This window comes from Polyergus mexicanus, unplaced genomic scaffold (genome assembly GCF_030449975.1).
Source record: "Polyergus mexicanus isolate NDT 795.1 unplaced genomic scaffold, iyPolMexi1.0 SCAF_4, whole genome shotgun sequence".
Taxonomy (NCBI): domain Eukaryota; kingdom Metazoa; phylum Arthropoda; class Insecta; order Hymenoptera; family Formicidae; genus Polyergus; species Polyergus mexicanus.
In genome coordinates this window covers 9,978,785-10,001,178 of record NW_027223324.1, presented here as the reverse complement: position 1 = coordinate 10,001,178, position 22,394 = coordinate 9,978,785, and the positions used below count along the sequence as shown (strand labels likewise).

General features: G+C 40.1%; 1 protein-coding gene across 11 annotated transcripts in view; it reads left to right on the top strand.

Moving 5' to 3' along the window:
• The window catches only part of Prosap (SH3 and multiple ankyrin repeat domains prosap), a 121,291-nt gene that overhangs the window by 35,573 nt on the left and 63,324 nt on the right, over nucleotides 1-22,394 (top strand). For 9 of the 11 annotated variants that reach the window (XM_070295195.1, XM_070295194.1, XM_070295197.1 and 6 more), the window contains exon 2: nucleotides 18,477-18,538. The exons of the other annotated variants lie outside the window; for them this stretch is intronic. The gene's annotated coding sequence lies outside the window, so the exon portion shown is untranslated. The remainder of the gene's footprint in view (nucleotides 1-18,476; nucleotides 18,539-22,394) is intronic. 11 annotated transcript variants of the gene reach the window in all.

The following is a 22,394-nucleotide window of genomic DNA, read 5'->3' as shown; positions in this document are numbered from 1 at the left end:
AAATACCTATCGCCACGAGCAGAATCAATCGCTACTTGTACACACAACGCGACATAATTCGTACCATCAAAATCTAAAGTTTCAGATTTTGTACCCTGTTTTTTTTTTATTATGTTTTTCAGTAATGAATTTATTCTAAATTTTTTTAATGATTCTACGTATAAAGGTATTGAAATAAACATACGTACTTGCATGTATACGGGTATGCATGAGGATGTGTATGTATGTGTTTGTGAACGAAAAACTACATGAAAAACACAATAAAAAAAAAAACGGGGTACAAAATCTGAAACTTTAGATTTTGATGGTACGAATTATGTCGCGTTGTGTGTACAAGTAGTGATTGATTCTGCTCGTCGCGAAGGGTACTTTACTTTTGAGACAGATAGAAGTCGGGGGTAGTTTTCGAAGGAACGGCGGGGATACAAAATTTGAGACTTCACATTTTGGCGGTACAAATTATGCCGCGCCGAGTGTACAAGTTGCGATTGATTCTGCTCGTGGCGAAAGGTACTTTACTCTTGAGACTGAGATGGGTCGGGGGTAGTTTTCGAATGAACGGCGGGGGTACAAAATCTGTAACTTTAGATTTTGATGGTACAAATTATGTCGCATTGTGTGTACAAGTAGCGATTGATTCTGCTCGTGGCGAAAGGTACTTTACTCTTGAGATTGAGATGGGTCGGGGGTAGTTTTCGAATGAACGGCGGGGGTACAAAATCTGTAACTTTAGATTTTGATGGTACAAATTATGTCGCGTTGTGTGTACAAGTAGCGATTGATTCTGCTCGTGGCGAAAGGTACTTTACTCTTGAGATTGAGATGGGTCGGGGGTAGTTTTCGAAGGAACGGCGGGGGTACAAAATTTGAAACTTCACATTTTGGCGGTACAAATTATGCCGCGTCCAGTGTGTAAGTAGCGATTGATTCTGCTGATTGGAAAGAGTACTTTACTCTTGAGCTTAATTGGGCTAAATTCAATTGGGGGTTGTTTTAAGCATAAGGGCTAAATATATTGAGTTTATTTGGGTGGTACAAATTAGTACAAATTCAGCCCTTTCTATTTCTGGTCTTATTTTTATTTTTTTGTTTTGTTTTAGTTTGGTCCTGCTAGCTTAATTTGATGGTAGCAGCGCCACGGTTTTTTTGAAAATGGCACAAGGTACAAAATTATTATTATTGGTACAAATTAGTACAAAATGGGTACTAAATAATCTGATAGGTCCAGTTTGATTCTGCTGATTTGGTCCTGCTAGCTTAATAGAGGTCGCTGCTTGTCCGTTTGAATTTATCTCAAAGTTTCGAAGATGTCATTTCGCGCACGCGACATTTTTTTTTCTCTTCTCATGCCGCTCGAAAGTTTCTCGCATTAAACAAATCTTGTTTCTCATTCTTTTTTCTCTCCTCTGCATCGCAAGTCTTGCTCTGCTCTTGCTCAGAGGATCGCTCGTGTTACAGAACGTGTATCACTTGATTTTATTTTGCTTTCTCTCTCTTTTTTTTTGTATTTTGATTTTATTCCGTGTAGACGTCGCGTCTCACTTTTATCAGCATCGCCTTGTCGCTCTCTAACAACTTCACGTTGCGCTAACAATTCTTTGCGATTCTAAACACGCTTGAACATTCTTTGCCTTTAGCATCCGTTATCCTCATTTCTTTCTTCAAATCTCTCTTTATTAAATCTCTCCGGATCATATTTACGCAAAACTTTCGCTTTCTATTCTTTTTCTACGCTAAACATTTCCTATCTTATCTCTCTCGATATTTTCCTCTCGATACAAATTGGCTAAAACGAGCTCACCTGTAATTTCGTAGAAATTGAAAAGAGAAAGGCGTTTTTAGAAACGGCTTTCGATTCACACTTTATTTTTCTTTTCATTCACTCGGACGAGGGGCGTCTTCGGAGCTGCGGGAGGGTGCGTCCCAGATGTGCGTCCTCGACGTTTTCTTCCTGCGAAATATTTTTTTTTTCGACGTAGGAATCACCGCGACGGCGCATGTCACCCGTTTTATCGCGATTCAGAAACGTGCGGAGGTTTCCCCTCCCTCGAAGAGAATCCTCCGTTTTTTCGACGTTTCTGGTCCGGTGTGATGTGCCGTAGTGGTTTTTCCTGCATCGTCTGTCCGTCATTCGTCGTGATACGAGAGAAGAAATTTCCCGCGTCGAAGATCGCCATATCGTAAAGATGTTAGTGACGGCAATGCATCGCTTCAAGATAGCCGTTAAGAAATATCGAAGGACGTCTTTAGAGCGTTAGTTAATAATCCATTATATATTCGAGGAATAAAGCTGAGCGTAGATGAGCGTTGTAAGCGAGATGAAGCGATAAGTTACATCGTATTTTCTGTTCGCGTCAATATAGTTATATACTCGTAATGACTAGCACGTATTCATTATATTAATTCTCTGATGGAGTAATTTTCTCCAGCTCTTATAATATAATTCTACTTCTACTTAATTTTTAATAACAAGAATTGTAATTTACATGTTTTACTCGGCATTACTATTATTTATTAGAATTATATTTGATAGGATTTAATAGAACTATTTAATAGGGGATTCTCTTCATTTTTTTAAAATAATTTTACCGATATAATAATTCTGTTGATAATATTATTGAAAAGGAGTATTTATATGCGGCTTATAACATGTTTATTTATTTATTTATTATTATTATTATTATTTTTTTTTTTTTAAATAAAAAAATATAAAATCCGACAGTGTACAACACGTGTATGAGTGATTGTAATAATCTTATCGGCCATGACCGACTTATATACGAGGAGATTCTGATTAAATCGCTCAGGTCCCCCCAGCAGACTTAAATAAACTTGTTTCAAGCGTGGAATCCGCTTATGTCTTATTTCGTCCCGGTTTCGTCTTCGCGTCTCTCGTTTATTTCTCGAAGATACCATTACGCGTACGACGGGGTTCGCGTGACTTCCGGCGCGTGTACCCGATCGTGTAATCCGTGAAAGATAATTAACCCGCGCGTTACGCCTCCTCCTTCTCTTTCTCTCTTCCCTTCCGATTCGTGCCGTCAAAGAAGCGGCGGCGTGTACATTCGGTCCGTTTGGTGCGTAATAAATGATCATGCGGAACAACACCATGAAGCGTGCTTCTCCGATATAGTAGCCCTTCACCGACGCAAGTATGCCTTAATAACGCAATATCGTCCCGCGGAATTTTTCGATTATCATCACGAGGTGGGACGAGTTTATTAATGGCACGGTTGTGCGAAACGAAATTTTTTTTTTTTTTTTTTTTTTTACATTTGATTGATGACGAGAATCAGAACAAAAAAAATACATGCGTATGTGTCATGTTTTATTTATCGATGTATCGCGTGTCCTTAAAAAAAATATATATATATGTTAAAAAAAAAAGAGAGAGAGAGAGAAAGAACGAAAGAGGGCGACGTACACTTCCTTTATTCCGCTTTTATCTTCCGCGAGATTGAAACATTTTTTCAAGCAGTGCAAATTGTTAATGTATCTTTTAGGATGAATTAAGATCTTTTATTATAATGTATGTATATTATAAGAGAATAACCAAATAAGTCATGTTTGACAAAAATCATGATGAAAGCGTGATCGTAGGAAATCGACGTCCTGCATTAATTAATTCAAAGAACGGATATGTCAGATATTTGTCCTCGAAGACTGAAACGTCTAATTACTTTCACGCGCAGTCGCAAAAACTGTCCATATCGACCGTCATGGAAACGCATAGCTTATCCACGAAAGTCGATTATTACGACTATGCATTTCTTAATTTAAAGCAGGTCAGCCGACATTAGATACGCTTCTTGGCTCGTAATTATCAACGCGTTGGCGAGTAAGTGAACTGTATCGTTTAGTAGCGCGTCGTTTAACTTTTATTGCGGAAAATTTGTTGGACGATAAGTGCTCGATGACATGCCAGACTTTCTTTTGAAAAGTCCATCTTAGCATTTTTAATTAAACAACGCACACAATATGATAGTAGATACATTCATATATAAATGAAAAATACAATAATTTCAATCAGTTTAATTATTGTAATATTATAAAATTATCATATACATTTTGATATTAATTATTAATATTTATTTGAATTATTAATATTAATAACAATATTCTTATTAATGATAATAATATTAATTATATTATACTGCGCTACTTCATTATAAATGTGCTATGTAAATTTATCCGAGATTGAAATTATCTTTAAATTAAAAAATATATATATATATATATATCTTGGTGTAAGATAACGAAAACATATTTCCGGCCACATTTACCAGTCTTTTCCTCTTTTTGTTTCGCGAGTAACATATTATACGTGCGGAAGAAGGAAAAAAAAAGTGAGATTCCGGTGAGTCTACTTGTGCAGGAATATACACACAGGGTGACTCGGTGATTTACGATCGGTGATTCCTCATGCTCGGCCTCCTCTCTCGCGTCCTGTCGATCCGTCCGATAGATTCGAGTCCGGAACAAGGGAGAGTATTCGATAGATCGAGGCATGATTAACGCGACGGCGAAGTCAATTTCGATCCGCGAGAGAGTATCCGGACTGATCGGAAAAATCTCCGTTGCGCGCATACGGATGTATATTATCCGTCGTGTACATGTAATGTCGGAGTATCTTATTTTATTAAACATCACGTCCGGTATCGAATTATCTGTCGAACAATCGCGCATATATCATGTGGCCGAATGTAGGTGTTGTCGAATAATATGCAATAATCATATCGAAGATTACACAACGGTATACGATTTTTCCCCCCCATGTTAAAATAAAAATTCCTAATACATACGGCTGTCTACATTACATGTACAATTCCGAGTTTTATACATCTACCGAAGATTACGTTTAACGTGAGACGCCTGTGCGCGTGCGTATAAAGATCAGAAATTATTATCCATATTTGGCGTTAGACGCGTAATAAGAATATAGATTGAAGAATTTGTTAGTAAAATATATGTAAATATCGTCGGTGTATCTGCGTACAACGGCGTATAAGCAAAAGCGGAGAAGAGATTTTTACGATGATACGGATTTGCTGCAGCGTGTCGCGTGTTAGCGAACGATGAGTTTCGTTTTACGGATAAACATACAATACATACGTTGCGATCGCGTCGACAACAGCATCGGGAAACCGAGGGATCGTCGTATACGCGTTAAGAGTCGTATTTCAATCGTTACAAGGGGACGATTTTCACTCGCGTGCGTGTACCAGAACACGACGTGAAAATTGGCACGGTTGTCGTAAAACTTTAAACGCCTCCCGACTCGCCGAAATCCGTATCGTTCCATTTGATGAAAGTCAAACACTTTTATTTATCGATCAATTCATCGGTTTTTACGCCTGTCCGAGGAAGATGCAAATCTCGTTAGCGAGCGAATTTCTCATCGCGTTTCAAGCTTTTTCGATCGAAGAGTAACACCGGCAAGTTCGTTTTTCTTACTGTTATTATTATGATTATTATTATTGAAGATCGGCAACCGTACGCCGATGTGGACGAAACTGTTTCAACGATTATCGTAAAGACGACAACGTACGACGGCAGCTTCTTCGCTCCCTTTATTTCGACTCCTCCGAGATGAGACTTTCTTCCTGCTCTGCACTCGTTACGTAAAATTGGCTTGTTTGTAAACGATCGCGTGGAGTGTGTAGGCGGAGGTGTGCGATAGGTCGACATGTTTGGCAGAAAAATGTAGCGAGTTGCGAATTACGCCAATTAGCCGCGTCTGACGCGAGCAAGAAGTTTCTCAGCGCACCCGTGTTTCGCCGAGCTGTTATTTCATAATTTATGCAAACCACGAGTGTCAACGGGGGAATACCCGCGTCTCTTATTATTTTAATTCAATAATACGGACAAACGATATTTATTCCCTCTTCTTAAAATTGCTTGGAAATTCCTTCTCTCTAACGTAATGATAAAATTGTAAAGGCGAAGAAGATTGCGTTGCAAGATCGTAATATTAAAAAATGTAGGCCGTATCGTATTTTGAAAGAGACAAAACGCTATACCTCTATTATCGTCTCGTTATCTTCTCGAATATAGTCTCTTAACTATAAGTTGTACCAGTTGGCTCTTTTTGCCTGTCTTTTCTGGGTTACCGGTCGTTTGTTATTGCGCGCAGTCCGCGCCGATAGTTGTTGGAGCGCCGAGAGCGATTTACTAAGCTACTTGGCAACTACACGCGACTAGAAAGTTGCTCGCCTAACATATAAATCGAGCATTGTTCGTATAACTGTCTGTTTGCCCGCCCGCCGCGCCGTTTTTTCTACTAATTGCATTCGAATTCCATATTCGAAGGAGAGTGAAAACACTTAAATGCGATACATTTAGCGCGATAGATCGCACGAGCGTGCGGAATACGTTAGAATACGTGAACGTGAACTTGCAACTTGTTACAAATTGTTCGCGCGCGTTATTCTATTCGCGATTTAGCGTGCGATCGGTGATGCATTATACGCAGCGCGATTATTACGGACAAGTCGCGCTTTCGACAAATAATTTGCGCCAATGGAAATTTCCTAGCACGATAGATTTTTGAATTGCATAAATTGCGCTGTATAATAGAGAGAAATGAAATATTCGTTATTTATTTCCCATCGGGAGATAAAAGCGTGAGATAAAAACGGCGGGACTTGAACAGCAATGCACTCGGTATCGTGTATATCAGAATGTAATTTAAACTTTTAATCATATTACATTGTAACTTTAAAATAATCATATGTATATGCACATGAATATATTCGAGAGTCGACGAACTCTTGTGGAAATTTATTAAACGAAAAATAATCATTTCTAATAGTCGATTTGTACTTTTGCTTTTATCCAAGTGTGGAAAGTGAAAATGAGCGATACGAAAATGAAAGGAATTAACTTCAATCTCCGTTCTTGAGTACTGAGTAACGCTGAGAGTTAATTGGCTTGTCGCGATAAGATTTTAGGAGCGATGTTCCCAGAAAAAAAAGGGGAAAAAAAATTATAGCCATTTGTGAGAGTCGTGTCTTCCGTATCGATTTGTATTGCTAAATCGCAGGGCGAATACATGCGGGAGCGATAATAATGGTCCACGTCGGCGGGATGAATACCGAGAAGGGAAGAGATCTGATTTCTTCCTCTTCGATCTCCAAGAGAGAGGAAGAGGCCGAGAGGCGAGATGGGGAGAAGATGGAAGATGGAACGGGCACGTAAAGACTTTTGCCCTGCCTAAGGGGCTGGGTTGTAAAAGACACGAGTCATATTAGAGACTGATGGACGGACGGTGGAGTTATTAATTCTCCCTTTAATGAATTCCCGTGCCATTTAGTCCCTGGTCTTAAATGGCGTCAGGTCCTTTAAATGCTAATCCGACTGGATCCAATACCGATTAATTGCCCCTTGCTTACCGATCCGCGCGCGATATTTTTGGATCGCGTTTCGCCAGCTCTCGGTTTTACGTTTCGTCGATTTAGTTGTCGCTCTCGTTCACCGTAATTGAATCTCTCTCCCAATCATGTTAATTTCGGGAGTCTCTTTGCAAAGCGAACTTGTATACGCTTATCGATTTCGCCTCGATGTACGTATTAATTAATACGCGCACATCTCCGCGATCTCGCGATTATATTATTGTCTTTGAATAGCTCGCGATTTAAATAAGATCGATGAATGGGAGACCGTGATCGATCGAGTTTTTTTTTTTTTTTTTTTTTTTTTACGGTATTACGTAGAAATTCGTTTTCATCGTCGTGTCGATAAATGGCATTACGCAGAAATGGCGTATATAATCGCGGAATGCGTTTGTTGCACGCTGCTGCGTGCTTCGTAAGACCGATTAATCGCCACAGAAATGCACGCGCGCCGACCATCATTACGAGCATTTAATTATTAATCGATCTCGCGCAAAGCTGCCGGCATGACTCGCGCTTATTCCGCGCTCATTGTAGCCGATACATTTGTCGGTTAATAATATTATACGTAGAATATCTCGAGAATAATCTGTCTTGCGAGAAATATCAATTCAATTTATTCAAACGTACACGTTGAAGTGTAATATCGTGATATGTCAGTGTGACTCGCTGTGAAAATTATAAAAATCTTTCAATTTAAATATTCAATGAGATCGCAAAATAATAATATAAATTCGAGTTTGTAAAAAGAACAAAAATATAATCTAAATATATCTAAAGGTTTTAAGTATCTCGGCAAACCGATCTACGTGTCACGGGAGTAAATAATTTCAGAGCTTCGCGAACACACGGTTCTCGATCGCACCGCGTGACAGACGGACGCAGGAAAAACAAATACGCGCGTCCGGTAGACGCAATGAAACGCGCATCGATATCTCGATAACCGACAGCTGGGATTTTTCAGTGCGGTTAATCGCCCGGGCTTACATCTTCGTTAGGTTCGCTCTATCATCCGAGGGCTTGATTAAGATTCTTTATCAAGCAACGTCATTACTCCGTTTACTAGATCGGCGGCCGAAGAAAACGGCCTCGCGCGGTGTGTATTTAGCGCGGAATATAAATTACCTTATCGGCATCGCTCCCCCCGCCCCCCCCCCCCACACACCTCTTCTCCTGTACCCCTTTAACTTTGAATAAACAGGCGCGTACGTACGAGTGCGCATTCAGCGATACGCGAGCAACTTGTTATCTCGCGGAACACGCGATAGGATGAGCGCGGTCTCGGGATCCATGACCGTGATCCCGTGGCGATTATCCATAAGATCCACCATGGATATCTCGTCGCAAGTCAGAGAGAGAGAGAGAGAGAGAGAGAGAGAGAGAGAGAGAGAGAGAGAGAACGAGAGGAAGGAGGAGAGAACATCGATCGTAGATCACCGGATCACCTGCGTTCGCGGTCATTAGGCTAATGCGAGGTTATATGGGCTCCTCGGTGCTTATTTCCGCCTAATCAATCGTCACCGCTGACATCATCCGCGCCGATGCAACAGCAGCAGCAGTAATTTCGCTTATTCTTGCTGCCGCATCACATATGAACGCGATGAATCGAATTTATTTCTGCATAACGACGATTTGTCATGCGAGGCTCGCTAAATATCCGCTTGTGTACTCGAAGAGTGATTATTTTTAAACCTGCAATTAAATACAATGTACGATGTATTATAATTTATACATCGTACGCGTTTATATTTAGAAAGTATAATAATATATATATATATATATATATATATATATATATATATATATATATTGACACAAGTTCGACGAATAGCTCTTTAAAATTGTTTACAACAATTTTATTATTTATCTTTCTTCAAATATTGTTAATTATCAAGTACAGAAAAATCAGCTGATTTACGCGGATATTTGTTTGCAAAATGACAGCTTGAGCTATCTAATGTTGTTGTTTGTAATTAATCGGCGGAAGCACAATGCAGTACGAAATAGGAAAACTTTCCTGGTCGTTAAGACCACGCGAGGAAGGGAGATTCTACCATTATCCGTCCGTTTCTTCTTCGAGTGTGTGTATAACCAGAAAGAATGCACCCCCCCCTCCTCCCCCCCAATGAATGTCGATTCGCTACGAAGATATTAAAGATATGTGTGCATGCGCGGCCTTCTCGATATGGCGGCTTCCCTCACGGGATAAGTCAATAGCGTATAAGTAAAAGTTAATGGAAACTAATCTAGAATTTTTAAATTATCGCTAACAAGTGCGATAAAAATTACTCATATCAATAATAGAGATTAATCGCACAGTTCAATTAAATTTTTTTTTTTTTACAAATTTGTTATTTTTTTTCTTGTATTTTTTTTGTTGAACTTTATTTTTTTATTAGAAAAATATACAGTACTTGACTCATAAGGGCGCTATGTTACGCGTCATTTTAAACTTGTATACGTGAGCTTCGAGATCTCAGATAAATTATCGTAATTATCGATGGCGTATATTCAATCAATAGATTCTTATCTTCCTTTTTATCAGCTCACACGGAGATGCGAAGATGTATCTTAATTTACACCGATTAAGCCGACCATTATTCGGGGTAGAAGCTCCTTCCCTCCGTCTCTCTACGCCATTGACCCTGAAAGAACCGCGCGCGTGTCAAAGGAAGCTCCTGTGTGTAAAGTGTACACGCGGGGTGCGCGAAACGGTACCGCAGGAATTTGCGGAATTCCAAGGTTCTTGCGCAGGCCGCGGTACCGCCGATGCTGCGACGGCGGTATCGATCGATCGATCGATCGATCGAAAGAACGAGTCTCTCTCTCGGAAATTCCCCAATTACGCGCCGTGGAAGCGCCGCTCGCGTTCGGGGAAAAAGTACTGTGTGCTTTTCCAATTCGGAAATGCATGGCATACGCGTCAGCGTTGAGATTTATGCGCTCCCTCGCATCTCTGATATTCGTCGCGCCCAAGTTTTTAACGCCCTTTTTATACTGCGATAAAAAAGTTTGAAAATACTTTGAAAAAGTATTTTATCGCTATTTTTTTTTTTAATTAATTTATATTTTCTATCTTCCTAAAAAGGAACTTTTTAGTTTCTGATTTATTGCTTATTTTACCTGAAACGTTTGCGTTAAAATAAATCTATTAATAAATTGAAAGTTAAAATCTTTCTTGGCGATACGCTTTATTTACTCTGCATAAATATTTCGATGAAACTTGATCTAACTTTTGAGGACAGAATTAATTGATTTCACTAATGTTCCATTTCAACTGTCTTTATTACTTTGTTACTGTAGTAGACCTAAAATTAAGGGAAGATAAAAACGGTACGCCTTCTGGCGAAGTTTCACTTTGCGCAATTAACATATGGGCGGTTCGGATGCATATTCGCGATTCGCATCGACAAACTCGAGTCTCTAACAAACGAGTCACACGTGTATTCGATGAGACATTACATTATCGTTGCATACTTAATAACAAAGTCTTTATTTATGCGATATCCATGTCTACGATTGAATACGATGTTTCTATGGGACAAAAGAAATTTATGAACGTGAGTAGTCAAATTTCGCGGTGGGAAGAAACGAGGAGGAATAGAGATCAATTATATTCCAAGTCACATACAGTGCATATAGGATCCTGTTCGGATGGCGTTCGCCCACCGGAGCATCGCCGCCTTTTCGAAGGCTAAATTCGCTCCTTACTCGAGGCTGAGCTATTACGTAAAAGTGCGAGCGGCATCGTATGAGATCTTGTCGACATAAAGTAGCGCGCATACTCGACTTATAATGCTGATCTCTCCTTCTTTCCCCTATCGTTCTCGCTCTCTTTCTCCGTGCCGGTCCTGCCTCTCGTTGGATCTCGATGAACAAAGTATGCGGTGTAACCCACTCAAATTTATGTGCCGCCCATAAAGTGTGGGCAGAGTGATCCGATAGCCCACACGTTCTATCAACGATTGATACGAGATCGGAAATCGATTTGCACCGAACTAATTTAGATTCTTCACTTCAGTCATGCCTTATTAAGCAATATGGCCTCCTCGTGTGGGCATCATTATTTTATTATGTAATAATGACATTTACAGCACGCGAGTTCCCCGTGAAAAAGATATTTTCTTGATGTATGTATAATAATTTAATTAAATGTAATTTTTTAAATAATATTTCGATTTTCTCTGAATTATATTTTTGACAAGAGAAATAAAATTTTAATAGGACGAATTTCAAGAAATATTTCATCGATTTTTCTAACCAAGTTCCAGGACTTAATTTTTCGGAATTCCAATTTTCGAAATCTTTGATAAAAAGATATCTATTTGTCAATGTTGTTGAATATATCGAATCAGGGTGGAGAGATTAACGGCAAGAATATTTTTGATCACGGTATAATTGATTATTATTGGTACGTATTTTTTAGAGCGATGTCGACTAGATTCGAAGTATCGTGTACTACGACAGTAAATCGAGATCGATAGTTTCTCTTACGTTAGAGTATAGCTGAAGTATAGCTACGGGTCCCAAAGACAACGACGACAGAGTAGTACGCTTCGGATGATAATTTCTCGTTATAATTTCATCAATCAGCGTGGAATCGAGGAAATCCGCGATATTTTATAGGGATAATCTGTAAAACCAAGGAGATCCGTCGAGAGAATTAGGAGATTGCGTGCAAAACGAGCGCGTAAACGCGTGGGATCCTCGTAAAATAGACCGTAAAAGAAGAAGAAAGGTTTCTCTCTTCGCTTCGGCCCCTCTTCCCCCCCCCCCTCTCTCTCTCTCTCTCTCATCTCCCTCTCAGAAATGGCGTTCCGTGACTTTTTCCTCTCTTTCTCCGCTCTATTGTCTCGCGCGAGAGAATCCGTGATTTAGCGTTCCCATAAGAAACGTACCGCACACTAATCTACGCGTTTTTTCTTTCGTGACGCCCGTTAACATTTCGAGAACCCGCTTGCAGAAAAATCTCGTCGGCGGCCCACAACGCGAGAATCCATCAAACACTATAATTACGTCTCCCATTTATCAATCAGTTGTGCGTTTGCATCTTGCGCATTACACAACCAATGGATGTCAAAAGTGTGCAATTATTTTACGCGCTATTTCATTATCCACGATATCCTCGGGAAAGTGATAAATTTTCACCCGCTTCTTTTATATGTATACCTTTTATTACGATTACAAGTCCTCTCTCTTCGACGCAATAGGACAATGAACTTAACGCGGCAAAATAATTCTGCTGACGTCGGATAAAACATCTATAACTAATAATATGCGCGATCGTGTTGGTGCAATCGCGATGAAATATCGGAAGACGTTACGAAAGACCGCGGCAGCTTGTTTACTCGGGGTATACGCGAGATGAATCTTCGCGGAAGAAGCTCGTGCAAGTATTATTCGCTTATTCGCGCCTTTCCTGCCGCGATCGCAGGAATTTCCGTCTTCCTCTGTCTTGTACGCGACGCGGATTAATTAAAATTACGAGAAGCAATTAGCGGCCGTTACGTGCCGACGTATTATTCGGTGAAAGTGTTGAGAACCTCGGCCTATCGCGCGAAAGATCGGTCGGCTCCATTAATCTTGCGCACGAGCTATTTTCTTTTTCTCTCTCCTTCTCTCTCTCTCTCTCTCTCTCTCTCTCTCTATTTCTCCATCCATCGGCTTATCTTACGCGGATCTACCTTCCGATACGCGCACGCGTAATAATGCGGATACGAACTGTGAAACTATCGACAGATATCGTAAACGCCTCTCGTGCGCTTCTTCTCCCTCTCCCTCCCCCTTATGCCACGGGGTACGCTGTTGAAACGCCGTGTATAAATTATTAATAGATGAAAATATCGCGCGCGAGAGTCAAAGTCAAAGGTGTTGGACGGGGGGTAATGAGTTGCGCGTCTAAAGGTAAGTCTAAAGGCAATAATATGTAGTTAATTATTTTGCACCGCGTAACTATTCATCAATTGTTCTTCAATGAACAAAGAATTTTTTTTTTATATTGAAAGCTTTAGCGCAATAATAATAAATATCACACTGAGAAAAAAAAAGTTGTTAACTCGACTAAATTCGTTCAACTGATTATCATTTTTTGAATTGAAATATTTCAGTACTTGAGTCAAATACGTCGTATTTAATTTAAATACTTAAATATTTCAATTCGAAAAATAATAATCATCATCAGTTGAACGCATTTAATCAAGTTAACAACTTTTTTTTCTCAGCGCGTACATCGTTTACTTTTTTACAAACTTGAGAAAATTATCTTGTATTATTTTCGCAAATCTTGGGGGGGGGGGGGAAAAACTGAAGTTGTACACTAAAATATTTAAAATTTTTATTATTTCCGAGAAATCTTTATACTTTAACAATTTAGCTTATGCAGAATTATTGTACGTCTCGAAGCGTCCCGTACCTCTTAATTTACGATAGCGGACGACCTTCTTTGTTGAAGCTCGTTGTGGACTGACAGCAAACTGCATCGTCGTTAACTTGGAAATCGTATATTACACTTAATATCGCATTACGATATCGCCGTCGTATTACCATTGGCGATTTAAGCGACGGTCTTTCTGTGCGCATTCAAAAACAGGTTACGATTATCAGCGAAATAATGTGACCGCGGATCCCTTTTACAATTCATTCAACCGGAAATTGGCAAATCCACAAGACAAATGTCGCGGATTGATTATCGTGCATTTCGTTTGCGAAAATGACGTGGAGAACGCGGTGAACGAGGAGATAAATTTTCCGCTGCGGTTCGAATAAAATTTTAATTATGTGCCAATATCTGTGATAATTTTAATATGTGCCAATATCTGCAATTTGAAAGGTTTACTTTGATTTTGCGCAGCCGTATATCCTGTCCAGAAATCCGATAAATTACGGGAATATTGAGATGTTTGCTCGCGGTTTAATTTTACTATCAGTTACCGATCTTCTCGAAGGAGTGGACGTTTCGGTGTTCGAACGACGCATGCATACGCGTCGCGCGATAATCTCACGATAATTAGGATATTCGTAAGAAGTTCTCCATTAAAAGCGCATTAAAAGACGCGGCGCGCGCGAGAGGACGCGCCTTCGGAAACGCGTTATAGCACCGGAACCGGTCCCGAAGCCGTCGCGAAGATATCGCGCAATTTCTCCGGATTAAGAGGAAATAGCGCGCCTGTACTCCTATTTATAGCCAGTTTCCGAGCCGCAGCAGCGACGCGCGCAACCCCGTGTTTTTCCCCCGTGGCCTTCCAATGCACACGTGTGGAGGCGTCTTTAAAAGGACACGTACGAGAGAGATGCAGCGGCGTAGAAAGAACTCTGTGTAAGAAGGCGAAACCTACACGGGATGCGTAAAATCCGGGCCGTTGTAAAACCTTACAGGGAGAGAATAATACTCTAAGAGGTGTTTCGTCTCTCGTCTTGCGATGTCGAGAGATCGACATTTATGTGTGTCATTTTGCTGTTATACTTCGAGGCCTCGTTTCTCTGAGATTTTAAGGCCATTTCAAGAACTATACGTATAAATCGGAGAGAAAGGAGCTATAATTATCAGATCTCGTGAACTGCGAAACGCACGATGGGAGATATCGTGTAACGTAGAGTGAAGTCGGTGAGTGGCGCTACATATAAACAATTTTCCCATGCGAATTACAGGGAACACCGGTTCTCTTATTTCGCGCGCTTTTTCTTTCCATCTGTATAATCGAGACGATTCTCAGAGGGAAGAGGAGAAGAGGAAACTCTCACCGATCGAGGGACGAACTTTGCATATAGCGACGTAACGGACAGACGGGTAGTAATTACGCGCGTGTACACGATAACTGGATGATTAATTTATTATCGCCTTGCTATTGGGTTCACCCAGTTATCCGATGTGCCCGATAGGTCAATGCGAGGGCCGCGCGCTCGGGCTGGGGAAAGTATCGATTTTGCATAGCACGAGCAACGCGGTTGCACACGCTCGAACGTCTCTATTCGCTCGCTCTTGTAAGCAACGCGCGCGCTTGCGGACGTTATTGTACGTCGCGTATATAATAGCCGATCAGATTAAATCTTTCTCCACGCGCGCGCGGATAAGCGTGCCCGCGTTTTACACGCTACCGTTGTGTGTCGTATGTAGCTGTCGTCGTGTCGTCGTCGTCGTCGTCGTTTATCGGCAAAGATGTGCAATGTACCGTGATCGCAGCGGAATTGCAAAATTATATTCTCTATAGTTACCGCTCTGCTTAGTTATTACAATATACAATAGATATATTAAAATATTTAAAAGATTATTAATGATACATTATATATTATATGAATAGCATACTAAATATAAATTATATGTATATATTTTATTATACTATATATTTATATATAATAAAAATATATATCGCGCGAAAGAGAACAACGTACAGTCAATGTTGATTATATTATAATCTAGGTCAATCCACTTTTGCAATAACGACATTTAATGCCACGATACCAATTATTTTACCTCGCGTATCATTAATTCATTAATTACTGAAACACTTGTGAAGGATTATTCACTCGTTATTAACTGCAACAGAAAATTTCAAACGGTCATTATCTGGCGAAATTACTTCGACAGAGATTTAATAAAGATGTCATGTCGAGACCGACACGTTACCGTAAACTTTGTAAGCAGATTGATTCGCCCACCGGTCGTACGTGTATGCTAATGTAAAATTGAAGTTATTATACGAGAGAGAAATCTTCGCCTTATAAGTATGTACGAAAGAGAGACTATTGTTACGCGGCGCGCACACTCGTATCTGGCACCGCAATAATAACAACGGCGATAATAACGATTTGCATGCAGATCGGGAATAACGGGTACTTTGCGGGCCCGCATTGCACAGAGGTCCAAATGCATCTGCGAGAAAGGGCCAAACCCTCATTGTGCGTCCGTGCAGTTTGACGGTAAAGACTTCGTCGGGAATATATGTCGGATCTTATCCTCTCCTTTAAAACTCGAGAGATAATCGTCGTGTCATTTTTCAAAACGAAGTTTTCTCTCTCCGTCTTGCGATCGTAATTTCTTAATTTTTCGTATAATTCTCATGAATTTTTTTAGAGCGTGTTTTTATTCTTTATTCTCTTTATAACTTTTTTTTTTTTTTTTTTTTTTTTAATGTACCTCATTGAATTCTTACGTTACATACAGCAGATATATACATGAAAGATGATTCGTAAAGATTTCACGAGGCATTTCGCCAAGTATGTTCCGGCATTGTTCTCCGTTGCATTTATTTCTATCGCATAGAAAGCGAGTCCGTAGATTCCCATAAGTATCGTTGGTAGTAATTCAAGACTACTCACAGCAAAAAGATATGCGATACGAAAAACTTGACACTCGGTATGCGCGCCTCTAAGGCGCTCTTATCTCCTTATCATCCGACACTATTATACACGTCGCCCATCTCGCGCTCCCGCGGCTCTTTATCCTTCTTTGATTTTATAACGTTGTCTCGCGCGCGCGCTTAGTTTACTGCTCTTAAAAGTCCGCCACGATAATGATCGTATCGTGTAACGCGCGCGTACTCGCACGAATTAAATCGCAATTTTCTCGAGGAGTCTCTTCTTTCTTTGTCACCTATTTCTAGATAGATGATAATTTTTTACGCAATCGCTCTTGTTCAACTGCGTTAATTTTGAGGTAAGACGGCGATTATCTTGAGACGAAATCGCCGTACAAAGTGTTTCAAGACGCTCATCTTTCGACGATCGTGCGAATGGATTGAAAAATGCACCGGGAAGGAGGATATCGAGCATATATCGAGTATTCACACGCATTTCGTTTCGGAGAAAAGATTGTTTAATTATATACATACACTGGTTTATTTCCTTGTCAAACGATAAGAAGATAAATTTGTGCCGCTGTTAAATTATAACGTGCTAATTCGTGGCTGAAGGCCCGCGATAGGCCATGCGCCTGTGAACTTGAGATTTTCGAGACTGAAAATAGAAATAAACGAGGATAATGGCGGCCGCTTGTGTACCTGGGATGCTGGATTCTTCCCTACGAGAGAACTACGATTTCCTGCACGATTCCGGAACACGATTCCCGGAAAAAAGTCGGCTAGCAGGATCTCGTTCCATTGATAAAAAAATATAGTTGAAATTACTATAAATTCACTATAATTTATAGTATATGGTTGTATATATTGTAGTATATAGTATATGCACATATGGTTGCTATTATTAGTATTATAATAGAATATCCTAACTATAACTTTTTTACCATACAATTATAGTCAATTTTATCATCGATTTTATTATCAGTGAAATAACGTTCTCTCTTTCGAAAGTGATCCTTTCGGTGTAATAGCTGTGTAATATTGTTCAAATAGATAAATTTATTAATATCAGTCTCTTCTGACAAATGTGGAGGCATTTTTGTTAAAGTCAATCTTTCTTTTTCATAAATATATCGCGGATATTATTATTTTAAGATTAATACAATATTATAAAAATTGTTTTTCTTTTATTTTACTTTTGTAAGATGAGGAAAATTTTCCGGTACGGAATCCGGATTCCTCAATCCCATTCGATTCTCTTTATGGTTTTTCGTTCCATCCTCCTCCACCTCTCGTCCGCGAGTCTTTCCCCTTCGTCTTCTGGCGAGCGCGCAGCGCGCTCGTTTCTCGAATTGCGCTTTATTTATGCGATTCTCAATGACCTCGAGGTTGAGATAATCTCGCGGGAAGACACGCTGCGAGACCATTTCCCGACGAGAACATCCATACAATTCTCGGACGGGAAGGGGGAGGATGGTGTAGTCTCGCGGGGCATCGTCGTCTGTCCGCGTCGCGCGGAGGTCAGCATCGTTCATTCTACGATTTTATTGACGCTAAACGAGGCGCGGTGTAGACGCGTTTCCACCTCGTACGAGGAATTTCAGTTTCACGTTCTCATCGTCGAAAATTTATAATGTCTCCCTCCTTTTTCTTTCTTTCTTTCTTTTTTTTTTTTTTCGTCTTCACTCGCGACGATCGTCGGTCCCTTATGCCGGAAGCGTGTATCGCGCCGATAGATGTAACGGTGAATTAGCACGGCTGTGAAAGAGATTTTTCTCTCTTCTCGTTGCAGATGCTGCGGTCGGCGGATCACCTTCTTCTGCATCCGAGCGGCGAGATCGCGCTCCGATTATGGTGAGTAAATTCCCCCTCCTGTCTCTGATCGCTGATCGGCGAGATAAATTATTTATAACGCACGTTACGTGTCATCGATGAGCATTCATTCGATTTATCGTGAGGATCGGTAGGATGGATGTTTTTTCGTCTCGGGGTCGACGAAAACGTAACGGAGGATTCGCCAAATGTTTTCTTTGCGCGCGCGCGCGCGCGCGCATCATGTCGATTTTGCTTTTGCAACGAAAATTTATTATCATTCGAATATATATTTGTAAATTTAAACTTGGTTGTTAAATTGAATATACTAGTGTGCTGCGTTGGAGGAATTTACACAGTGTCGAGTTTAAGAAAGTGAAAAATAATATTATATTCGATTTTATATCAAAAATATATATATAAACGCGTATGTTGGATAAAAGAATAAGAGCTTGGTCTCTCAGATTATTTTTTTCTTCTACTTGACTTTGATCTTATTTTTGATTTTACGAGAGATACAATGAAGCGTGTGAAAATTGCACGAGACGTTCATCGACGGTTAATACGATGAAAATCGCATTCCATATATTATGGAGTATCGCCACCCACCTTAAACCGGTCCGACACGCGTTATACGTGCCCCGGTGTCCCTTTGTAACAGATGGTAACGCAACTGTTTCTCTCGTTCGCGCTAGAAACTGGGACAGCCCACGGTTATGTTATATCATTGCCTCGGATTACGCGATTGCTCGTTAACGCGCGTTTGCATTATGCGAACACACCTTCATCCACATGAGAAACTGCTAAATATTAATTATACGCGCGCGCGCGTGTGTGTGTGTGTGTATGTAATCGCGCGTAATTTTGCGCCCAATATGTGAACGGGACGATATGCGGGCTTAGTATACTTCCACTCCATTAGCCGACCTGTGTAAATTAGAGCCCGTCCACCGGATTGCGAATTACAATCGGAGAAATTTTGTCGTATCTGGGCGAAATGGCAATTTATCGCGCGGTTGAGGGTAACCATCATCGCTAAATGTAAATGCGGAGAATGTCGACGGAGAGATACCCGCAAACAGCTCGTTCTACTCGCTCGCAGGTTGACTGATCTCGATTTTACCGTTACTACTTGGTAAGAGAGAGAGAGAGGGAGGGAGATTACACTCGCGGCCGCGTCGCTCTAATCTTCCGGTACGCTAATTAGTCCTCTCGCCGCGAAGGGCGTGGGTAATTCCTTTATAGAGAATAACGACATAAATGACTAGTCGTCTTTCATAATTCTCTCTTTCTCCGTCACGTCTTTTTTTTTTTTTTTTTTTTTTTTTTTTTTTATAGATAATAATACGTAAAAATGAACTAATTTCGTACAGTGTATATTAAGTTTACAGGAGTTTTACAGGCCAACGATGTACGCACATGTTGGCGTATTTCTTAATTTTTACACGAGCTAACTCGATATTTTGCATAACGTTGTTCGTTTAAAAGGCAACCGTCATGCGAATATGTATCGTGCGACGTTTCATAGGAACATAATCGCCGCTTTATCGTGCGATTATTCTCCCTGCTGACACGAGAAACGTTTTAATGGGGAGTAAACGTTTCGACGCGGATGGGACATAAGCGTGTTATTTTCTGACTTTTTCGCGATGTACATTACTAGCCTCTTAAACACGAGAGAGACCGCTCGATCGCGTATATAACCGATCGGAACTCGTTTGTACATTGTATGTGCCTAGTGCCTACACGCAAGTAAGTGGATATTTCGCATACATAAAAAAGAATTATGTATGTAAATGAAATGTGTTTATGGAAAGGTGGTACAAGTAGCGATTCTTCGAAGAGCATTACACACATACACTTCCGCGTTTAATATGTATCGATTATCCTTCCGGCTATTCCATTCAGCTTTTATCAAGAAATTAAGATTAAGCCTCTGATTTCTCTATACCGTCCGCATATATTTTTCCTATGAAAAATACTCAGCTTCGTGCGAAAGAGTAATATGCCAACAAGTATGGTCGACGAGCGTGTAATCGTGAAAAGCGGCCGCGTTCCACAGTGAAATATTAAGCATTATGCGGCATTCGCGTGAGTGGAAGGCACGCGAACGTAACTCGTACACGGGCCTGTTCCTCGTACCGAGGAACAGTACCGCGACGTCGGTATAAGGGTACGTTCACCTCCTTCCGCTCTCGCGTCCGAGGCACGTGTTTAAGATCACGCGCCGGATTCTATTAAGCTGGTCGATCATTACCGCTTGTTGATTGCAATGATTGCTTTTCAGTCGATAGGCCTCTTCCAGAGGGGCCCTGGCTCCGCCGCGCAGCGTTACGAAAATTATAGTTTATATCGCGGCGTTTATTAATTAGAAGGATTAAAGATTTAACTCTCTTAGCCCCCCCCCCCTCCCCTCGCGAAACATCTTTCAAATCTAACGGTAATTTGCGAGCCGTTTACTTATGCAATATAATTCCATGTTCATCCTTCTTGCATGTATACTGTATTAACATGTATTGTATTAATATTTTAGTTTCAATATTTTATCAATAATATTTTTATACTTTTATATTTTAGGATAAATAATGCAGAACTTATTATGATTTATTGTTTATCGTTTGCAATATGTATATAAAGGAGCTTTAAAATTGTCATTATTAATTTTAATTGTTTGCTATCAAGACTGAAAATCATAAGTTGAAAATTGTGTATAATAAATTTTTGTATGTTTATGGGTTAAAGATTGATTTTTCGCTTTCGAGAGTTCAATAGTGCGGGTTCGTTCACCGATAACGACCGATATCGGATTCTAATCGTCGCGTCAATCGCGATGCATGATGCGTAGAATAAGAGATCGCGGATGATAAACGCGCGCATGTTGCACGGGGACACGCGCGCGTCGTGCATTCTCTCGCGGGCTGAGTCAGACAAATGGAATTTCGTGACACGCGATATCGAGCCCGCGGCGGTTTATTAACACCCAGGGGGGACCCCAGGTAAGGTCTCCTTGTAACGCACGTCGCCGCCGAGAGGTCTCTCCGGCGTTTCGAATGCACGCATCCATGCGTGGAAAGGTGATGCACGTCAGAGCTCGGAGCGACAAGGAACGACGGAGAGACGATTCATTTTCCGCGATGCCCCGACGGTTCAGCAGCCGCGTGTGCTCTATATGAATATCGGAGCGGAAAGAAATCCGAGATACGCAAGCACGTGGAATATGATTGAGTTCGTATTCGCAGATTTGATAAATTCACTGACAAGCCACACACGCAGTGGCTCGTGCCGCAAACGAGAAGGATGATAGAGGTAATTCTGGAATGATCGTGATACATTTTTGACAATAGGAATAATAATAAATATAAATTCTTTTTTATATCGCTTATGAAAAATGAAATGATTTTTATTATCGAATTGTTTAAAAGATTGATCCATCATTTTGCGAAAAGTATTGTAGCATTTATTTTCATTTTATAATTACCAGAATATTATAATGTATGTTTTATAATTTTCTTCTTTTTATAAAAATATATTAAACTTGCTTACATAAAACGAATAAAATCACTGTGATGCTGACTCTCTTCGAATCCAAAACACGTGATTTCAGTGATGACAGGCTGCTCATAAAGTTAGGACATCATGGAAAAGAAACAGCTTTGATAATTTCGTCTAACGTCACTTTTACATTTTTTTTAAAGAGTGTATTTCAATTTATATCTCTTTATACGTTAATTTTTTTTTTTAGGTATGATTTTTATTAGGTTCTCGTTGCATTTAATGTATTTTTTAATATTTAACTGTTTTATATTTAACATTTAAAGACTATCTCTCATCTATTATAAATATGACTGAATATTAAAAATCTATTATATGTTTGTGTAAAAGATCGGAGTAGATATTG